This window comes from Mus musculus, chromosome 5, assembly GCF_000001635.26.
Source record: "Mus musculus strain C57BL/6J chromosome 5, GRCm38.p6 C57BL/6J".
In the NCBI taxonomy this organism is placed as follows: Eukaryota; Metazoa; Chordata; class Mammalia; order Rodentia; family Muridae; genus Mus; species Mus musculus.
In genome coordinates, this window is record NC_000071.6 from 10,311,751 (window position 1) to 10,335,390 (window position 23,640).

General features: G+C 34.8%; 1 long non-coding RNA gene across 4 annotated transcripts in view; it reads left to right on the forward strand.

The window, feature by feature from the left end:
* Gm31831 overlaps window positions 1-23,640 on the forward strand; it is a 54,852-nt gene that overhangs the window by 9,365 nt on the left and 21,847 nt on the right. For 3 of the 4 annotated variants that reach the window (XR_868247.2, XR_868248.2, XR_868249.2), the window contains exon 1: window positions 22,670-22,881. The exons of the other annotated variant lie outside the window; for it this stretch is intronic. This is a non-coding gene — a long non-coding RNA (predicted gene, 31831). Of the gene's footprint in view, window positions 1-22,669; window positions 22,882-23,640 lie in introns of those variants that run through there. 4 annotated transcript variants of the gene reach the window in all.

A 23,640-nucleotide genomic window follows, 5' to 3' on the forward strand; every position in this document is an offset into this window, starting at 1 on the left:
TATTTAAAGGGCAGCCCGCAGAAAGCTTAAATGTGGTACAAATGAGTATATATATAAAACAAAGTGGACTTTTTCCCCCCTATTTTTAATGTTTACTTCTTTTATCATGCTGGTAACAAGGAAGCAGTGGACATGGAAAGACTGGGAAGGGATTGTGTTTGTGGTTCATGATGTGAAACTCTCAGAGTATCAATAGAAGTGTTATGTAGAAAGAAATTTAAAAATAAATATTTAGTGCTATTTTAAAAAGCAAAACATTTAGATATGAGTGAGAATGGGATTGTTCAATATCAAGTCTGGCTTAGCATAATGAGTAGCAATAAATTGTAGCTCTGACCAGCAGCATGGCTGGCTCAGTTGTGTCCTTCAGATAAGAGAAATACATGGGATAAAAGGAAAATCTCATTACAAGAAATCTCAGAGGGAATCAGGAAAGATCTACAAGGACAACAGGGAGGGACAAGATCTGAGATGGGAACACATGCCTAGTGGGTTGGAGCAGGGAAAAGATGGGAAAATCATGGTTCGATCAACCTGACTTAGGAACCTAAAGGAACTAAGACCTGGTAATTGTGTTGATAGTGATTGATCCTACCTTTTAGTTTAAAAGACAGTGTACTTTTATTCAAAATGATTTCCAAGGCAACCCAAATTTAAAAGAATTTATTAGAAAAGTTCTTACTAGTTATACCTACATAGGCAGTTTCAGCAATCACAAATTAATATAATCTCTCCTATCAACAGGCTAAAGAAAAAAATTATATTTTCACATCAACATATGCCAAAATGTATATGACCAACGCAGTACCTATTTATAACAAAAACTGAAAGCCAAATTACCATTAAATCAAACATAAAATATAAATTTTTAGTTGATAAAAATGAATGTACAAATTTTTGTAGCCAATATCATACTTAATATTTAAAAAGTAGACAATATTCTTCCTAGGGTCACATACAAGACATAAATCTCTTCTTTCTCATTCCCATTCAATATTATACTAGGGTTCTTTTCTAGCAAAGAGATAAATAGAATTAGTAAAGAATGAAATAATATATATAGCATTTAAATACACAGAAGCTTTCTTGTGTAACATATCATTCAAAATGCACTCATTTATTTTATTGGGAACAGGAAACACATGACATGACATGCACTGAAAGCCGAAGGACAACCTGTGTGATCCAGTCTTTCCTGTAACACTACATAACTAGGGATTAAACCTGAGCTGTCAAACTTGGAAGTTAGCACCTTAACTCAATGAGCCATCTTACCAGTCCAATGAATAAACATTTTGTAATTTGCTATCACAGTATACTTAAAAGGATGGAAGCCCATTAGCTCCAGCCTCCTTTTGATGAAAGAATCAGTTGCAGGAATTCTCATTCATTGCTGACAGGTATATAGTGTTTTTACATATGGACTGTCCCCCAGAACTTATATTTTTCTTACTTAATATTAAGTTGATGTGATCATTTGAATGCTATTGAGTCTTTTGGCATACAGCATGACTGACTGGTAAACATAACCAGTACAGGAAGTCTTTTGAACATGTTTTTTTCACTGTTCCTTGGGTGAACCTCTTTGTGTTATACCTTATAGTATAAGAAGAGACAGCATCATGCACTGCGACCATTACAGGTGGAACACTTGTGCTATCGTGCCTCTCTAAGACATTGATTGTGCTCTCAGAGATTAAAAAAAGTATATATATTCTCTACCAAATTGCTGCTGCCATTTAATTTCATTTGTTATATATAAAAAGTAATTAGCTTCTTCTATGTAGAAAACAGTTTTGCCTATAACTGTTCATCTAGTTATTAATCACACTACCAGGTACTTATTTCAATGAGTTGAGAACATCTCTGAATAAAATTACTCATGGAGAGTAAACATTTTCATTCAGCGTTATAAAAAATCTGGGTGATACCAAGATGTTCTTCAACAGATAAACTGTGGAATACTTTATAATGGGATATTATTCAGTAATTATAGTGAGTGATCAATCAAGCAAATGAGTATGGATTAGTTGATATAGTCTGAATGAATTGACTTTTTACTGCATATTTCCAAAATATGACATTTTTGAAAAGTTAAAGCTGTAAGACATAAAAAAAAAATTACTGATTTATCAAAAGTTGGGTACCTGGGAGCAAGTCAGAGGGTGAACTAACATGAAGTTGAGGCAGAATTTAAGGCAGTGAGACTGTTCTATATAATACTGTAATATGAGTTACACTTTTCTTTGCTTTTGTCAAAATCAAGAGAATTATGTAATTCACAGAGTGAGCTACAAGATACTAGATGATTAAAATATATATTAGTAGTTCCTATTAATGCATTACTATTAATTAAAATATTTTAGCCATGGAATGTTTAATTAATATAGTCCATTGATTTCTCCTACCAGTTTTTTTTTTCAGTACCATGGATGTTGTATTTTTCTTACTTTGGATATATATATGCATACACGTTTTTGTCCCATAGGAGGAGTTCAGAGTTTATTTTATTTTATTTTATTTTATTTTATTTTATTTTATTTTATTTTATTTTATTGGTTACTTTATTTACTTATATTTCAAATGTTATCGCCCTTCCCAGTTAAACCCTCTATCCCCTCCCCTGTACCCCCTGCTTCTATGAAGGTGCTCCCCCACCTACCCTCTCCCACCTCAGCGCCCTAGCATTCCCCTACACAGACATGTTTTCAACCCTTAAGAAAGTACCCAAGGAACTAAAGGGGTCTGCAACCCTATAGGTGGAACAACAATATGAACTAACCAGTATGCCACAGAGCTCATGTCTCTAGCTGCATATGTATCAGAAGATGGTCTAGTCGGCCATCATTGAAAGAGAGGCCCCTTGGTCTTGCAAACTTTATATGCCTCAGTACAGGGGAACGCCAGAGCCAAGAAGTGAGAGTGGGTGGGTAGGGGAGTGGGGGTATGGGGGACTTTTGGGATAGTATTGGAAATGTAAATGAAGAAAATACCTAATAATTTTTTTAAAAAAAGGAAAAAATAGAAAGGAAAACAACAACAACAACAAAAAACAAAGAAGGCCCATCTAAGGTATCATTCTTAAGGCAGAGATTTTTCAATCCAAACATACTTTACAAATGTGTTTGTGTATTCATTTTGTGTTTGATCAGCCACAAAATTTGTCAATCAACTACTGATTCAATTAAGCTAGGTCTTTATGTATACTTCATTTCTTTTACTCTTCTTCTTCTTCTTTTTTTTTAATTGGAGTTTTTTCCACTGTTGAAATTGTTAAAATATTTTCTTATTAAATCAAATATAAATTAGTTTTGGTGATTCATGGATCAATTCTGATGGACTTGCACCCTCTGTACATAGATTGAAAACAAAGGGCTCAAGCACATGTCCCTGCCCCAATCAAGTAGTATTTTTGCACGTATTTTCAAAGATCTGTGAGTTACTTAATTTTATGAATCCATGTTACGTTTGCATGTGTACCATGTTTCAAGGAATGATCCATCAAAAAGACAAGGGATTCAATTAAACTTTTTTCATCAAGTGCTCGCTCTGTCTGTTCTCTATTCACATCTTTACCTATTTTAAATGAGCAAATACATTTATACCATATGTAAATTCTAGAAGATTGTTTTGATCTTGAACACTTTTCAAAATCAACTTGCATAACTCATTCTGTTCAGGTATATCTAGAGTGAAACTTAGTTTTTTGATCATTGGCTAAAGACCCTTAAGACAGAAAATATTCATCATCTCGTAGATGATGTGTTCAAAGAAAATGACAAAAGTGTTTTGGCATTTACAGTGTCCTGTGGCTTCCTATCTACTCTACTATCTGGCTAGCAGAAGTTCTCATGATCAATAGCCAATGCATTTTGCTAATTCCAAGCAAAACCAGTGGTTTATTATCCAGAAATGCTATTATATTTGTTACCTACTGTGATGGATTCTTTTCTTAAAATTTTGTTTCAGTTTTCACCACTGACGATGTGTGTGTGTGTGTGTGTGTGTGTGTGTGTACTTGTGTACATATTAGGGATTCTTCTTGTATTGGCCATGTTTCTTTTGACTTGCTAGTCTCAAGTCATTTTATTTTAGTGTCTTCTGTAGCTGAAACTGCATGCTTACTCTACAGTAATTGTCTGCTAATTATAGTTCCCCCTTGATCAACATTTCTGAGTCATTCAATTAGGAAATCAAAGCAATCAAAATTCACACAGTAATAGTAATTTCTGGATGACTCTTAGAAGAGTGTGACTGTTTAAATAAGAATAGCCCCCGTAGATTCATGTGTTTAAATACTTAGTCATCACAGAGTGGCATTGCTTGAGAAGGATTAGGAGTAGCTTTGTTGGAGTACCCATGGCATCTTTGGAGGAAGTGTGTCATTGGGGGTGAGCTTTAGGTTTTCAAAAGCACAAGCCAGGCCCTGTGTTACTCTCTCTTCCTGTTGCCTATAGACTCAGTTGTAGAACTCTCAAGTATTCTCCAGCACTGCCAGCCTGCCTGGCTCCCTGCTCTCTATCACAAACATCTGAAGGTATAAGCAAGCCCAAATTAAATGCTTTCTTTTATAAGAGGTACTGTTCTTATATTATCTCTTCACAGAAATAGCAACCCTAACTAGGACTAAAGTTAATATAGGAGAATAATACGTTAAAGAGTAATACCTGAATTTCTCTATGTATCTCAAATGCTTAATATGAAAACAATGAGTTGAAGAAGGGTATGTGCACATACTGGAAAAGCTCTGTCCTATAGGTAGGTCCATTTGTCCATAGAAATCTTTTTTTTTTCTATTTGACAGAGCATCATAACTCATTTGTTCTTATCTCCATTTATGCTTATGAACTTAACATATTTATAGGACTCAAAGATGACCTTAGAAATGTAGCCTTGGTATGTATCATCAGATTGGATACCATGAGAGATTCTATTAATTAAAATCCTAGCTGATACTTCAGAAACAATAAATCTTTAGAGAGACCAGTGCACAGATATACTTCTTAATATCCATAATGTACTAACAAATAGTGTTGGTCTGGATACAAATCAGAATTTTCTAATTCCATGGCTAGATGCTTTTCACCATATTTCTCATGATGATATTTTAAAACATAACCTTTTCGTTTGTTTGACTCAAAGAAATATTTGGAAAAACAAATTACTGGAATTATGAGGATTACAAATTAGAATAACAGAAGTCTAGACACAATTGCCAGCATTAAGGGCAGTTTTCCCCTCTAGCACTTTTTCCTTTCATTTACCCATCACAGAGCACAGCTTTGATTGCAGATGGCTGCAGCAGAGTACATTTTGCCCAATTTGGAATATAATTTTTTTTACTGACTTTAGCTCATAGTTTAGCATTGTTATATGGAAACTCTTCTATTGGTTTAAGAATATCGCTTTCTAATCTACCATTGTTTTCTGAAATTATTAGCAGCACATATAATGTAATCTAATGGATCATTATCATATTTTCACTAAATTCATGTTTTCTAAATAAACAAAATGAATATATAACAGTTTGAACTTAACCTATCACATAAAACTTATACCAATTGAATGTGGTATAATTTATATTATCAGCATGGTTTTGTTATTTTCTATTTGGCTCATTTTCGAGATGGTACTGTGAGGCTCAAGAAAACTAATTAAACTAGGTCACATAAGGTTAGGAATCTTGCTGTCACACTTGTGTTTCTACACAGCTTTAGGTACAGGCAGAGTAACAGAAAGGACAAAGAACATGAGATCTTCTGAATAACTCAACTATCATGATCTTTTAAAGGCTGCTAAATTCCATTTTCAGGACAACAACAACAAATGCTAGTGAAAACTGAAGTGTTTGGTGGGAGCAAAGATAAGAGAATTGTTCCTAACCAGAGAAAATGTAAGGCTGTACCGCTGTGTGTGTGTGTGTGTGTGTGTGTGTGTGTGTGTTGTGTGTGTGTGTGACTCATAGTCATGTTATACCTCACAATTTTTAAATACTTCATAGAAATAACAGAAAAATGTAAGAATGGAACTTGGCATATCTGTATGGTATTATGCAAAGCATCTTTTTTTTACATTTGAACCCAATTTAATTTGCTTTACATTTCTTTTATTATTTATGAGAATGCTCTGTACAATTACTGTCTTTGTAACATTTCTACAACACTTCCAAAGTTCTACTGTCTCCTACCTTCATGAACTTTCTTTTTAAGTATTATTTTTGTGAATAATTATATGTATTTGAACATGGTTACATGTATATAGAATTAAACATTTCAGAGTCCGTTTAGTGTTGTTTAATTATATGTGTTTACTGTTGACCACCTGGGACTGTATATTCTGTATATTCTGTCAAAGAGCTTGCCTCTAGAAAAGGCTGATTCTGCCTCTCTTAGCATCCAATAATTACTTATAGTTCCTCAACTATGAGTTGGGCATTTGAAAATTTTCCCCAGCCTAATTGACAGGGTAATCAGTATTTTCCTTGTCTTATCACAGATGCAACTCCTTGTCATATATAGAAGACACTATACCATAAGTGTTATACTGGCCTTTCTACTCTTAACACTCTTTCTATCTTCTCCTCTGTGAAATTCCCTGACTTTATGTTGAATAATTCTGTTATAGATATATCAAATGGATTTGTGCCACCCAAGGTCTGTTGTTTCTGCATTTTGAACAATTGTAAATTTTTGTAGTGGTCTCTGTCTGAGGCAAAAATAAGCTCCTTTGGTAAGTGGTTAAATCTACACTTATCTATAGATGTAAATATTTACTTAGAATACATTTAAGAATTATATATGTGTATGAATGTGGCAGTAGTAGGTTCTTCTTCATGGGATATGACCTCATTACCTGAAACATAAGAGTATGCACACACACACACACACACACACACACACACACACGCACACACACACACACACACATATATACATATATAAAATTATGATGTAATATTTCAATACATTTATTGGTAATGCAATGTTCTAAATGGGTTTAAATATATAGGACAAGATAATAAAACAAATCATGCTGGCGAATAAAGGGAATGCTCATTCAATGCTAGTGGGATTTAAAATTTACTCTAGGAGATGACATCCGTCCCAGGTGTCGCTCAGGAGGCCAATAACCTGAGAGTAGCTAATCTACAGACCTAATAGAAAACCAAATAGTACTTATTGAAAAGGATTGTAACAATAAAATTACTCCTAGTGGTATTAGACTATATTCATAGATCCATGACTTCCTCAGCCATCATCAGGGAAGTTACCTGTTGTTATAGATAACAACTGATATAGTGACCCACAGACAAACAATGCAAAAAGTGAGGAAGCTTGGACAACTAAATCCTACATAGGAGTCTTCCATCAAATACCATCCCCCCCAACACACAAGATTTAAGGAACCCTGTGAAAAAAGAGGTAGAAAATTTGTGAGATTCGGAGAAAATGGAGGACACCAAGGAAAGAAGGTCCTTATAAACTACAGCTGTACTAATTCACTATACACTCAACAGAGATTATGACAGGATGTGCACAGGTCTGCAGCGAGTGGGTACCAGTGCTTAGCAAGGAAGTAGACACAATCCTCCCTCCATCCTTGATACAGAAACTACCACTAGTTGATAACTGTTCACAAATAAAAATTTCATATTCTTCAGTTGAGTCACTCTGGGGAAATAAGCCATCTTAAGAGCAGTCCACATGCTTACCAGTAGATGGGCAACATAAACAAACTCAATGGAGAAATAAATAAATAAATAAATAGTTCCTTAATTTGTATGATAAACCTTTCAAATTATTGGCTCTATTTCCTTGAAATCAATAGTGTACCTTACTTTCCAGTAGTGGATTAAACTTTTTCTTATTTCTTTCCAATGATAATTTGATAATTCTTCATTTGCTTGACCTCATATTTGCATACTTAACTATTCTCATTTTCCTCTGTTAAGCACAATTTTAAGTCTCAAATTTCATAAATCAACCTTTCAAGATATCTTATATGAGTAAGGTCATATGGTCTTTGTCTTTTAGCACTAGGCTCAAGTCACTTAATATAATAATTATATTTGATATTACTGTTACAGATGACAGGCTTTATAAATAAATAATGTTAAATTTTTGTACGTGGAACAACTATATTCATTTGTTTAATGAAGGACACAGGTTCTTTTGATGTCTTTTCTTGTAAACAAATGAGTACAAATATCTTCAGTGTTTTTCTCCATGTATGCATTTAATCTTCTCAGTACCATTCAAACTTACATATGAGTTCATACCACTGATTTTGAGGGAGATTCACAGAATACATTCATTACTAGAATCATGAAAGTTTACATTGTTCTCTTCATAGTGTCATTAAATTTTATGTTGTAATATGTGAGATATTGACATGAGTTTGTCTTGTTATTTCTGTTTATTTCACAAGGGACAGACAAAGGACATAATAATTATTAACATCTAAGGTTTTTTTTAACTTTCTCAGCTGAAATATGACTGGAATATATTATATAATTCCTGACAAACTTGTGTATCGCTGTCTTTTAGTAAATTTTGAACATTTATAATCTAGAGTGAAAATCATTCTTCTTGAATGTATGATATAGTGGGGAGAAAGTACTAATGTTATTGACCTCATATGAGGTATCAAGTGATACCTCACTCTAGTCATGTAATTTTGTATTTCTCAAGCAACAGTCATCATCTAATGAAATACATGAAAACATCTCATATAATTCTTTCTTTTTAAGGAATGTAAGAATCCTTTGGAATATTATAAAAAGTAAGATAGAGTTAGAGAAAGAGGAGGTAACAGAATTAGCTTGGTTTTCCCTGATTTTTATTTATTTTCTATCATACATTACATCCTAATTGCAGTTTGCCCTGCCTATTCATCTCTGAGTACTTCTTCCTGCTTTCTTTCTCTTTTAGATACACTCCTCCATTTCCCTTCAGCAAAGGACAGGCTTCCCAGGAATGTCAACCACATATGCATATCAAGTTCTAAGAAGACGAGGCACACCCCCTTATATTAGGACTTAACTAGGCAATGCAATAGAAGAAAGGGATCCAAAGAACAGGCGGAACCATCAGTGGCAGCCCCCTCCCTTTGCTGGCACTTTTGTGGGTCTCAAAAGAACACTGAGCTACATTACAATAGTGTATATGCAGAGGATGTAGACTTATAGAGGCTCCCTGATTGTTGATTCAGTCTCTGTGAGCACCTTTGATCCCAGGTTATTTGATTCTGTGGGTCATTCTCTTGTGGTCTTCTTGACTAATCTGGCTCCTACAATCCTTACTTCCCCTTTTCTACAGGATTCCATGAACTCTTCCTAAAATTTGGTTGTCAATATCTATATCTGATCTCATCAGTTGCTGGATGAGACCTCTCTCATGATGACTATGCTAGACTGTGGTTTAACAGCACAGCAGAGGATCATTAAGAATCATTTCATTGCCTTCTTTTTCTGGTCATGTATTGTTCTATCCTAGGTCTCAGAGCTATCCATACTCTGGTTTCTGGCCCTTCAGGCAGTGGCAGACATAGGCTTCCTGTCTGGCATGGGACTTATGTTGGATCAGCCATGGGTCGGCCACTCATACACATTCAGCACCACACTTACCCCCAGCACATCTTGCAGGAAGGATCAATGATAGGTTGAAGGTTTTTGAGTGGTTGATGTCCCAATCCCTCCACCAGAAACTTTGCCTGGTTACAAAAGGTTCAGGGTCCACATTCCTCATTACTAGAATTCATCACTAGGGTCAACTTCATAGATTACTGAGCTTCTATGTCACTAGGCTTCTATCTTGTCCCTCAAATGCCCCCATATTCAGTTGTCTCTCCTAGTTCTCTCTGTCCAGCTCCAAACATGATCCCTCAGGTTCCCATCTCTACCTGTTTCCAGTACACCTGCAAAATCTATTCTATTTCACTTTTCAGGGATATCCATGCATCCTCCTTTGAGTCTTTCCTGTAATTTAGCCTCTCTTGGTCTGCAGATTAAAGCATTGAAGCTAATGTCCACTTATAAGTGATTACATACCATGTTTAACTTTCTGGGTCTTTATTTAGGATGATCTTTTCTACTTCCATCCATTTGCCTGAAAACTTCATCATGATACATTTTTTAACAGCTGATAAAATGCAGTTGTGTAAATACACCACATATTCTTTATCTACTCTTTTGTTGAGAGACGTCTAGGTTGTTTCTGGCTATTAGGAATAAAGCTGCTGTGAATACAATTAAAGATGTATCCCTGAAGGAGGATGAATCATCCATTGTGTACATTTTTCAGGAGTATTATAGCTGTATAAATTGACTCCCAATTTTCTGAGAATCAACTGTATTGACTTCCAAAGTCTATATACAAGTTTGCACTCTCAATCAGCAATGGAAAAATGTTCCTATTGCTCCACATTTTTACTACTATGAGCTGTCCCTTGTTGTTTTGATCCTCGCTATTCTAACAGGTGCAAGATGAAATCTCAGAGCCATTTTGATTTATATTTCCCTGATGGCTAAGGATATTTAACATTTAACTGTTTCTCAGACATTTTAGATTACATTTTTGAGAATTCTCTGTTTAGATATTTATCCTATTTTAATTAGATTATTTGGTTTGTTGATGTTTAGTTTTTGAGTTCTTTATATATTTTAGATATTAGGGTTTTTTTCTTTTTGTGAAATATAGAGTTGATGAAACTTTTTCCATTTGGTAGGGTGTTGTAGAAATTATTTAATCCTGACCCAGGGATTTTACTTTGCTTTTGACCATTTAGTTCACATACACACACACACACACACCATTTTTATATTTAAATAAGCCTTAATCAGCGCTAGAGCTGGGCCACACATCTACCCTGTATGCTATCAGAATCTACATTCCTATTGATAACCTCAAATTATTATTTATTATTTACTACATTTCATCTGGGCTATTGCTAATTCCAATTGGCCATGATCTCTTGACTCACCTTAATCACAGTGACTTCTTTTTTCTCCTGCACCTTCTTTTCCTGTGCTCTCTTTCCATCCCAAGCCCAGGAATCCTAAACTCCAACTATAACTTCTGCCCAGCTATTGGCTGTTGGCATCTTTATTTACCAATCAGAAATAACTTGGGGGCAGGGTCACAGGTCTACATACAGATTCCAGGTCTTAGGGGCGTACATGTAACATTGCAAGAGATAAGACCGTACCTCTACAGTATGGTGCAAGTTTGTCCTACTTATGATGTCCTTTGGCTTACACAAGTTCTCAGTTTCATGAGATTCCATTTTTTGTCTATCTTAGTGCCTGTACTATTGGTGTTCCTATTATATAAATGACAAACGGGCTGACACAGAAATAAGGGAAACAACATCCTTCACAATAACCATGAACAATATTAAAAACAAAACAAAACAAAAAAACCTTGAGATAACTCTAAGCAAGCGAAAGACCTATATGACAATAGTTTCAAATCTTTGAAGAAAAAAATGTCAAAAATCAATCTACAGATTCAACACAATCTCCATCAAAATTCCAACACAATTCTTCACATGTGAAAAGAGTAATTCTAAGTTTCATATGCAAAGACAAAATATCCAGGATAGCAAAAAACATTCTTAATAATATAAGAACTTCTGGGAAAATCACCATCCTTGACCTCAAGCTGCATTACAGAGCAATAACTGCATAGCTTTGGTACAGTGACAGGCAGGTTGACCAATGAAATAGAATTGAAGACCCAGAAAAAAAATACCCAACACTTATAAACACTTGATATTTGACCAAGAAGCCAAAAATATATACTGGACAAAAGAAAGCATCCTCAATAAATGGGGTTGATCTAACTGGCAGTTTGTATGTAGAAAAATGAAAATAGATCCATATTTGTTACTCATCAAAAATCTTAAGTCTAAGTGAATTAAGGACTTCAACATATAGCCAGATACACTGAGTCTAAGAGAAGAGAAAGTGTGAAAGAGCCTTGAACTCAATTGCATGGGAGAAATTTTCCTAAACAGAATTCCAATGGCTCAGGCTCTAAGATCAAGAATTGATAAATGGGACCTCATGAAATTGAAAAGCTTCTCTAAGGCAAAAGACACTTTCAATAGGGTATCAGAGGATGGTTTTTATCTTTAAAATATATAATGTTTTATCTTAAAAGATTGTCTCTCCTAAATGAATTTTTGTGTATTCTTTTTCTATAATTTTATATACATAAATTTAACAGTAAAGTAGAAATTAAATATCATCTCTAATAAGATAGACAATGTATATCTCTGAACTGGGAAAACCAATCAGCATATTCTGTTAGTAGTATTTTAATACAATGGAGAAGTGTGTTTGCAGATGGACATAATATAATAATCTGTTTTCAACCTAAGAAAGATAATGTTAAGATTTCAACTGTTATACCAGAGAGACCCAGACATGGATCTCAAAACATTTTTTTATTTGCATTGCTTAGACTCTTAACTGAAAAATTCCCATTTGAGTGACTTGCAAATTTGTTAGAGTTCTCCATCCATGTGGAGGAGCTACAAAGGAACTCTGCACCTCCTAAAATGCTAATGACTAGGTTTTGTCTTTTGATTTTCATATGGTGAAATTTTGTACATGGCTAGTTTACCCCCTCTGCAATTAATCTGTTCATGGTTCTTTTAAGGGCTATGTAGAAAGCAGTATTAACTGGTGCCCCAGAATAAAAAGCCTAACTTTTTCTTTTGTTCTGACAGTATTCTTAGATACAAAAATACCCAGACCATCATAATATAGGTTGGGACAATGCTAACATAATTTTTGGAAGATACAGGCATACATCCATACACATATATACAAATATATGTATGTACATACATGTACAACTTGTAATGTAATCCTAAATGGCACAATAAATTATTAATATAGATTCATACTTCCTTAGTATTTTCAAGTGACCTTATTGAAATTTTGATGTTCTTTGTTTCAAGAACTTTGTTCTATATTTACATATGTCCTACTTATAATTAACTGAAAATATGAAGGTATTTCAGTGACTGTTTGCCTGCTTTCCTGTAGAAGATGTGTAAGAAATGTGTTTAAAATGGAACCAATACTAACCACAGTATCACAGAATAGTTTCTACTTACCTGCATATAAAATAGTTTATAATCTTGTTGTAGCTTGATAATACAATAAATTATAGTGGTCATTTAATAAATAATAAAATAAGGTGCTATAAATTTTTGTGGATTTTTATTGCATATTTTCTTTATTTACACTTTAAATGTTATTATCTTTCCCAGTTCACCTCCCCTCTGCCCCAGAAACTTCCTACCATATCCTACCTCCCCATGCTTCTATGAGGATTCTCACTCACTCACCAACCCACACACCCACACCTGCTTCCCTGCCCCCCACACTCCCCTACACTGAGGCATCTTGCATTCACTGGACTAAGAATCTCTCCTCCCATTGATGTCAAACCAGGCCATCCTTTGCTACATATGCAGCTGGAGTCATGGGTCCCTCCATGTGTACTCCCAGGTTGGTGCTTTAGTCCCTGGGAGCCTTGGGGTGTCTGGTTGGTTGATACTGTTGTTCTTCCTTTGGGGTTGCAAACTCCTTCAGATCCTCCAGTCCTTTCTCTAACTCCTCCATTGAGGACCCCATGATCAATCCAATGGATGGGTGTGAGCATCTGCCTCTGCATTTGTCAGGGTCTGGAGAGAGCTATATCAGGCTCCTATCGGCATGCACTTCCTGGCATCCACTATAGTGTCTCCTTTTGGTGACTGTATATAGAATGGATCCCCAGGTAAGTCAGTCTCTGGATGGCTTTTTCTTCAGTCTCCATACTTTGCCTCTGCATTTGCTCCCATGAGTATTTTGTTCTCCCCCCCTAAGAAGGGCAAAAACATCCACACTTTGGTCTGCCTTCTTCTTAAGTTTCATGTGGTCTGTGAATGTTTCTTGGGTACTCAGAGCTTTTGAGCTTATCAATGAGTGCATACCATGTGTATTGTTTTGTGACTGGGTTACCTCACTCAGGATAATAGTTTCTAGTTCCATGCATTTGCTTAAGAATTTCATGAAGTCATTGTTTTTAATAGCTGAGTAGTAATTCATTTTATAAATGTACCACATTTTCTGTACCTATTCCTCTATTAAAGAACATTTTGGATCTTTCCAGCTTCTGGCTATTATAAATAAGGCTGCTATGAACATAGTGGAGGGTATGTCCTTGTTATAAATTGGAGTATCTTTTGGGTATATGCTCAGGAGTGATATAGTTGGTTCCTCAGGTAATACTATGTCTAATTTTCTGAGGAACCACCAAACTGATTTCCAGAATGGTTGTACCTGCTTGCAACTCCTACCAACAATGAAGGAGTGTTTCTCTTTCTCCATATCCTTGCCAGCATCTGCTGTCAACGGTTACATTTAAATTTTAATTTGAACATTAAGTTTTATTTTTTTCTTTATTTGAAATGGAAACTTATGTTAAAACAGTATTTTTCCCCTCTCAGGAAATATCTTAGTGGTTTACTTTTCAATTAGTCAATTTGGGAAAATTTGAGCCCTATTAAGCACTGTTAATTATATTAATAGTGCAGAAGTAATGTTCCATGCAAGCATAGATTTGGAGTCAAGTCACTCTTATTACCAAACATTGCAATAAAGTTTATTTGTATGTGTATATTTCTAAATTTAGAGCCCTCATCCACATCTTGCACTTATTGTCCTTATTTCATGGTGTAACTTAGTGTAAACTGATAGCAAGGAAAATCATGTCGCTAGTTGCCACACACCCACTCCAGTGAAGACTGGGTGGCAGGCCCAAAAGCTTGAACATAGTCCTGGGGCAAAAAGTTCATGGAAGCTTACTCTCCTGGAACCTTGGCCACCTACAGAACAAATGCTCCAAACCTGTTTCTGTGTTACTTGGTGAATGGATCTGTGTGCTTTCTTTCAGTATTGTTTTATTATAGGTGCCTTCAAGCAATGACTTGTCAAATACCTAAGCAAAATTGAACTTTGCTTCCTGGCCTTCACCAATGTCCTAGGCAGTCCTTAAGCAGACCCTGGGCTTGGAATTCTACCTATTCAGTAACATTCAGAATTACCTCTGGTATTGTAAGAGAGATAATGAAAGAAATAAAACTATAACTTGGGCATGAAAGCCTTTGCCCCTGGAGTATAAAGACCTCACACCTGACTTCTAAGACTATAGCTGACCTTAGATAGAGCTGACTTTGTCTCAGTTGTTTTATTGCCTAGTTCCTGCCAGTCTTTATGCATGCATTCTTCTGTTTTGTGTAAGAGTTATTAAACATCTGGTAATCTCAGTGTACCTTGGCTGATGTGTCATCTAACTTCCTTATTTTCTTCTGATTAAAAATCTGATGCTAGCTTTGAGAAATTCAGATACAGCACTCTCTCTGCTGTCTGTGTCTGTTTGTCATCCCCCCGACTCCTTACACACCTGATTACCAAAATCCTGATTCCCCACGGGTTGACGCAATGACTGAGTCCAGTCCATGGAAGCTAGTCTCAAAGCATATTAGAACTGTCTACTTTTTGACAAACTTTTAAGTTTACACTACTTTATTGCACTTATTTTTGTAATTTATTTTCCTCACAATAAGTAGTATAGTGAAGTAATCCCTAGCTTTTGACTCAGTCAAAGATTTAGATGTCAATTAAACTATTTAACTGGGGGTAGTAGAGAAGATGGAAATGTGGTTCAACAGTTAAGAGCACTAGCTCCTCTTTCATAAGCACTGGACTCAATTTCTAGCAGCTGCATGGTGGTTCACAACCATCTGTAACTCCAGTTCCAGAGGATAAATGACTACTTCTGCCCTCTTTGAATAGTTCATACATGTGGTGCATAAACTCTATAGTTTAAAAAAAAAGTAAAATAATTAAATGTCCTAAATTGTCTGGCTTATCTCTCTGCATGAAATCTTATTTACAAGCTCCTTACAATAGACTTTTAATTTAAAATAACTAAATTAATTAAAGTTTAATAACTTGATACATTAAAGTAATTTTAAAAAATTCACACAATTTCTAAGTTAATGACCCAAATAACCAAAAATTGTATTGAGATATTTGATAATGTATTTTAGTCGACTCTGAATTTTAAAAATCTTTCTTACATTTTAACTAATTTATATTTGTAAAACTTTTGATAATGAATCTACATTTTGCCTTTACTTTTGTTTAATATAATAATAACTTATGGAAAAAATTGTTAAGATTTCTTAAATATACATCCTTACAGAGCTTTGTTTTATTAGCAGTTGTCTCAGGGCTACCACCCATCCCAGGGATAATGATTGCTAAAATCCAGTTAGTTCACAGCTTGCAGGTTATTATTCTGTGTGCATCATTAACTGGCATAATTTTTTTGCCCAATTTTGAAACAGTGAGACTACAAGGCATACTGGTGAGAGTAGAGCTATTTCTTTGAGCATCTTTCTATGACTTTATTACACTTAAAGCCAGGTGAGTAAGTATAGTTGGAAACATATGATACCTTTCATCTGGAAGGACATGTACCAATTTGAGTGAAAAATCGGTTCATAAAAACTCTTGTGCAAGTTGAGTTTAGTAAAGTCACATTCCCAAAATAAAAATGTCAAAGGTTATGATGCTAACATCAACTGCCCTTTTTGGAATTTGGTCCCACCAGGAGGAACAAACATATTTCCATCAACGCTGTTCTATGTGTTTGGGTACTATTCACAATTTCGAGGCCTTTGAGTCCCATTTTTTGAGTTCCTGGGATTATGAATAAATTATGCACATGTGGTGTTTCCAGCCAAATTTATTAATAGCCTAGTCTTTAAATTTTGTTTTTACCTTTTTAAATGCCTCTGTAAAAAGACAGTAAGAAAAAAATTTAAGGTTTTTGACAAAGCCATTCATTTTTCACTGAGTGTATATTCTTACATTTTAACTAATTTATATTTGTAAAACTTTTGATAATGAATATATATATGACTGTATATATACTAACACACATAAAATTAAGTGTATGAAGTCTTAAATTTTTCAGTCATACTTCAGGGTTTTTTGGTTTTTTGTTTTGGTTTAGTTTTTGTTTTTGCATTTTTGTGTTGACAGCTAATTCATTTTTGTTATTTTAGCTTGTAAATTCCCAGGTGTCTGACAGCAACAACCAACCACAAAGAAAACCCTACTGTTAATATGAATTATATTACCATTGATTATGCCAGAGATAGAAAAGAAAAGAAAAGAAAAAGAACTAAAGAAGTTTCTTAAAAATTTCAAAGACAGGAAGTAGTTGGCCCTTTAAATACTTTCTTTTTATAGAAATTATTATTTATTCTTCTCTCATTTTCCTGTAGTTTCCCTACCTCCTCTGTGCTTCAGATCTACTCCTTCTCTGTCTCTCTTCAGGAAAGAGATGGTCATGCATGAACATCAGCTGAACACAGTGTACCTTCTTATACTAAGACTAAGCAAAGTACACAGAATATTATTGGCATGTAGAACTGGGACAGCATACTGTCTTTTGCAGCATTCTGTTAAATTGTATTTTAGCAGAATCTATTTCAAGTAAGCAAATAAGATAAAATTCATAAACTTACACGTGACAAATTTTGAAATACTTTACATTCAAAGCTGCTTTCTTCAACCTTCACTTTTGAAAAATGGCTTCTGGAAGGAAGTGACTTGAGGCAGTAAATGGCTTATGAACTAAACATGAGTTAAATTTGAACTGAACTTCTGATTTCTCGGCTTCCGATTCTTTTTAATTGCCCAAGGAAATCCAATTAACCCAACCCTCAGAATCTAATTATGCTCATTGTTTCAAATTGACACTCACTTTTATCCTTTCATTCATTAAACATTTGTTAAGTTCTGTAATTGAATGTCTTTAAAATAAAAAAGTAATAATCCAAAAAAAAAAACCCCAAAACAAAAAACAAACAAACAAACAAAACACAGAAAACCACATTGCAGAAAAGACTTCTGTAAATGCTTTCACTTAACTTCCAAGTGCATCTTAATAGTCCTCTCATATGTGTGTTGCCTTGTGTCTTGCTGTTGTATCTCTACAGTCAGTTGCCATTTATGGAAGCAAATTTCACTCTAGAACTGAGATATTCCATCTTCCTTAGGAAGATTCTGTTTGGAAAAAATAATAACAACAACAACAAAAAAACCCAAAAAACAGAAAGCTGATTTATATAAGGAAAAGACCACAGTACTCGTCATTGACAGTGGAGTATAATAGGAGAGGTGCTGTGTGTGACCAGATTTCTTGGCTTCTGAGCTATTCTACAAAGGCTATTCTTACAACTGTGGCCACAGTCTTCCAGGAGGTCTTCAACTGTGGTTTTGGTTGCCTAGTTTCCCCTGAATGCAGTGGATCTCCAGGGATGTCTCAGGCTGTGGTGTCAGATGCCCTGAATGCATCAGATCTCCTGGAATTCTTCAGGATGTGGTATCAAATGCTCTAAGAGCAGTGGACCTTCTGGGATTTCTCAGGATATGGTGACTTCCTTGGAACAGACTAGCTAACAGTCTGCCCCAGCACAAAGCACTGGGCAGAATGGCATTGGTATTCGGCAGGTAGTGGTTTAGGGGGGTGATGGGTCGCGGAGTCCACTGGACTCCCAGGGTCAGCTGTGGGATTTCAGGTGGGTTCTTACCAAATGCTCTCTGAGTGCAGCCTGTCTTCTGAGATATATCAGGATATGGTGTCTTCTGGGGAGCTCATCTTTATTTCAAAACAGGAAGAATCACTTAAATTTCAGTTTGCCTGATAGTGCTGTCATACCTGAGTTTTCTGAATCAATACTTGATCTATGTGAAAGGAATGAGAAGTTTCTTATAACATTTAATGCATTTTGTAATCTCATCATGGTGAAGTTTTAATAAATTACCTTATTTAATAAAAAACTATATTTACACATAATTAGTTTTTAATAATACATGTTTTAAGAACTTCCAATTATGATAAACTTATTTCCCCCCTTTAAAAACCATGAATTCACACAAATAATAAGCTAGGGAAAGTATTAAAAGGATGTTGTTCTGTGTTAAAAAAATAAATATCAAGTTCGAAAATGTCTTTGTGGCTCTAGGGTAGAACAGAATACATAAAATGAAATATGTTTAAAAACAATTCACATGAAATTTAAGTATCTTGCAACTGACTTTTTAAAAACTGTCTCAAATAGAATTACAGCAAAAACTTACTCCTTTTAACATCAATGACCTCTAGATACTTAAGAATCTTGTAGCTGACATTCAAAACATCAAACGAGAGGCTAATATTTAACAATTTAATATATATTCAAATTGACATGAAAATAGGAGAGAAATATGTGAAAGGGCACATTTAACAGTCTGAGAAATGTTGGTGGATTATTTGGAAAACTTCAGTTGTCATTATAAAAGACTAATGGGGTCACCTAGGTGGGTCCAGGTTAAGTTCTTGTTTTTTAAATGACTTTCCAATGGAGTGCAAGGGACTTGCAGAGGATAGCTATTTCAACATTTTGAATTTTCTGAACCACTGAGATGATCTTTAAATAACTTTCAAATAATAATGGGAGTTTCTTTAATTTTAGCATAAATACTTATATGCATCTTTATCTTACTATATCTCATTTTATGTTTTCTCTCCAATTAAATAAAGGCACTTTGTCATTTTTATTGGTTATGTGTTTTGTGAGCTCCAGTGATATATATTAGAAGAAATATTTCTAAATATCATTAAAATGCAGCAATATGTTTTATGTCTTTAAAAATATCAATGTACCTATTTCATGTTATAAATACATAATAGCTTTAGTCTTCTATTTCCAGTGCTATTATTTTATTAAAAATTATAAAACTTGGAAAATTAAATTAGTCAAATAATTATAAAATAATTTAATTTAATAAATATTTGTAGACTTGAAAGACTCTGAGAGGAGCCCCTCGCTCAGGCCTCAGGACAATAGCGGACACCCAAGAACTCACGACAGACCGAGCTTGTTGCAAACCACATGAGGCTTTATTCGGGGAAAGCCAGAGGTCTGGGGACGACTCATATCCCACGCAGGGGTAGAGGAGTCAACCACGAGGGGAAAGGGTTCCCAGTTTTTATAGGCCCTCAGGGGGGAAAGGAGAAGGGGGAGAGTAGGGAATTTCCAGATCTAAACAATGTCTATTCTCAAGAAATGGGTATGGGAGGGGTACAAGGAAAGAGTCTAATGAAGGTGCAGCAATGGGCACACACCTGGTCAGAACATTGGCAGACACACAGGTTCAAGGAGTGGCCAGAGCATTGTGCACCTCTATTTTTCTAAATCAGTGAAGCTAGTTCTGCTAACACTGACATCTATCTTGCCAATTTCAGGGCTTCTGTGTCCTTCTACATTCTGCCAGGATCTTTCAGACTTTCTTTCTTTTTTTTTTTTCTTTTCTTTTTTTTTTTTTGGTTTTTTTGAGACAGGGTTTCTCTGTGTAGCCCTGGTTGTCCTGGAACTGGCCATAACCTAAACTTAAATATGAAACATTGGAAAAAACCATACAATATATATTCAAGACCATTTTTGCGTTCCCTAGTTGAGAAATCCATTAATATTAGCTTTGGTTCTTCCTCTCCTGATCTATAGATTCAGTACAATTCTACCAGATATATCATTAAGCCAGATAGCCAGATTTGCCAGCATACTATAGACAAAGGGCAATAAACTTGGAGAAAGAGTATTATCTAATTTGAAGATTTATTGTTAGGACATGGAGGTAAGTGTGGAGTATTAGCAAAAGTACAGAAAGAACTTACAAAAAAGTACACAAGGGACAGGCACATTAAAAATGAATGAAATGAAGGACCATAAGTAGACTCATACAAAGATAAACAAATAATATTGAACAATGGAGTCCAGGCTTATCATGAATTTTAAACAAATTATAAGAACAAGTCACACAGACCTTGTTAAGAAAATGATAAGCCATATTAGTAGAAAATATTTAAATACAATTTTCTGATAAAGGGCCTGGGTCTAAACCACGCCAATACTTCTTGTGTCTCAATATTATAAAAGCAATTTAATGAAACAATGGACAGCACACTGTAGTGGATAACTCAGCTAAAGTACATGTACATCACAAATAAACACATGCAAAACTATACAAGCCACTAAACACCAGGAAATACAAATATCCAGAAATCATAATAGGAAAAACAGAATGTGGAATTATTAAAATTCTCATACTTCAAAGTCAGCTGCTCTGTAGTTTTGATTGGAGACACCACAGAGAATTAATTATTATCATTTCAGATTCAGTTATTAGTATCTTTCAAAATGAAATTATCTTTTATTTCTATTCAGTTTCATAACACTTTTGATCTGAGATCACTTGGACAAAGATGAAAGGATTTGTTCTTTTACTTCAAAAGCTCATAGAAATCCTTTTTGACAATTGCTAGGTTTTCTACCGCTTTATCAAGAAAAAATATGTTTTCCCAGCATTGAGAATCCAAACTTCAAGTCAGAAATGAACTCTGTTGTAAGTTTCATTAAACACCATAGAGAGCTGTTTCTACATTCTCAAGAATGGACCAGGTACTCTGTGTATATGTTGTAACTGTTAGCTTGGTGTTTTGTGGAACACATGTCTGTTACTCTCCTGCCTACTCTAGGCACTCCTTTTCTCCAACTGGGTTGCCTTGTCTAGCCTCTATATGAAGGCTTTTGTCTTTTCTTGTTATACCTTGTTTTGCCTGGTGAGGTCCTTGTCTCTTGGATGCCTTCTCCTTTTTGAAGGAAAATGGAAAGGGGATAGATCTAGGGAAGAGAGGAGATGAGGGAGGCTGGGAGGAGTGGAGGACAGGGTAAATGTGGCCAGAATGTATTATATGAGAGAAGAATATATTTTCATTAAAAAGAATAGCTCCATGTATTTGATTATGCTAGATACGACTTCAAGTTTCAGTGGATAAATTCTTGGCAGCTTTACTAAAGATTGTCTTGATGTCAAAAAAACATGGATTGAATGAAAAGAGGAAGGTTTTTTTTTGTGCTATTTCATTTGGTGAGAGAGTAAGTAGAAATAGTATGTTGGCTTTTTAAAATGTTATTTTTTGAATTCACATTTAGAAAAGAAGCTTTCGACATAGACAAAAATATAAAAAAAGTGTTTCTTTCAGATTTATCTATTAAAAGGTCCCATAGATATTTAAGATTTCCTGAGGATTTGGAAAGAATAAGACATTTAAATCATAATTTAGCAATCACTCTGACAATAGATTGGTAAGATATTAATGGTTACATTAATGACAAATACATCCAAAACAATAATTTTAATGATCCAATGTTAATCTGGGTTATATAGATACTTTTACATTAATGAGAAAATATAATCTGTTTTCCACTTATAATTGAATAGAATACAAGTATATATACAACAGGTAACAATGCATGTATGAAATAAGAGAAACAATGCTGGGTATTACATTAAAATACCCATTAAATTGTCTTTAAACAATATATATTTTAAACAAATTTATTTCTATTTTCAAGAATGTTCTCAGAAAATTAAATATTGTTTCTGTGGTTTCTTAGAGTCTACAGGACATCTGTCCTCGTCCTTCTGATGTTTAGAGTCTGCACTGAAAGGATATACATTGTTATGATTGTTGGTGTTTTGCAGGGACTCATACAATGTGAAGAGTGGTGTCTTTGACTCTTTTGTCTATTCCTGAGATTACTTACCTACTACTGGGTTGCTGTAGAAATGAGCTAATCTGTGTGCCTTTCATCAGAGGATCAAGGATCTGAGATAGCTCCTGGGCAGGTGTGTACCTGCACCAGGAACTCAAAGTGGAATAGCCAAAAACAATCCCCTACAAATGGCACTTAATGTGGAAGGTGAGAATCCACTATTAATTTAATTCTCAGATGGATTACACATACACAGTGCTATAGTTGAATAGGGGGAATGACTGATTTCTCAGCGCAGAGGAGAAGAGGAGGAGCCCTGTCTCCAGAGTGTGAAACTGGAACAAAGGAACACAGCTGCTGGCAGGAATTTACCCCAGGATGCCTCCTAGGAAGAGAAAGTGAGATGCAAATAATAAAACTGTTTGACTTCAGCCACCAGATAAATAAAGCATAGAGATTTATAAATCTGATTCAGTTGTTTTGAAGGATAGAAGGGACTATACAAATTTTGTCTGAGCCACATGGGGCTTTTTTCCTATGATTCCAAACTGATGCAAAGAGCTTAAGATGAGAAGCAGAGAGCCATATGGTAGATGCAGCAAATGTTAAGCTCCACAGAAGAGATAAGTCAAGGAGAATAAGTGAACAAATGCTCTAAAGGTATGTAAGTCTTGCCAGGACAATTTCTTAGGAACATTGAAGGTGGTTGACATTGGATTTCTAGGATTGTCAACCTACTATGATTAAAAACTAGAGCCTATAAATAGGCTTATAAAGTAAGAAGGGAATTTAATTAAAGCTAAATCAGAGATCTATAAACACTGAGGCTTTCAATCTTAAAACAAAACAAAAAACAAAACATAGGTTGAAAGCAGGAGGTAGGGAATTTAGCTTTGGTCAGACAGTAGAAACTTAGGCCTTGAGAAATAGAGAGAAAGGGACTTACATATGTACCCACAGAAATAT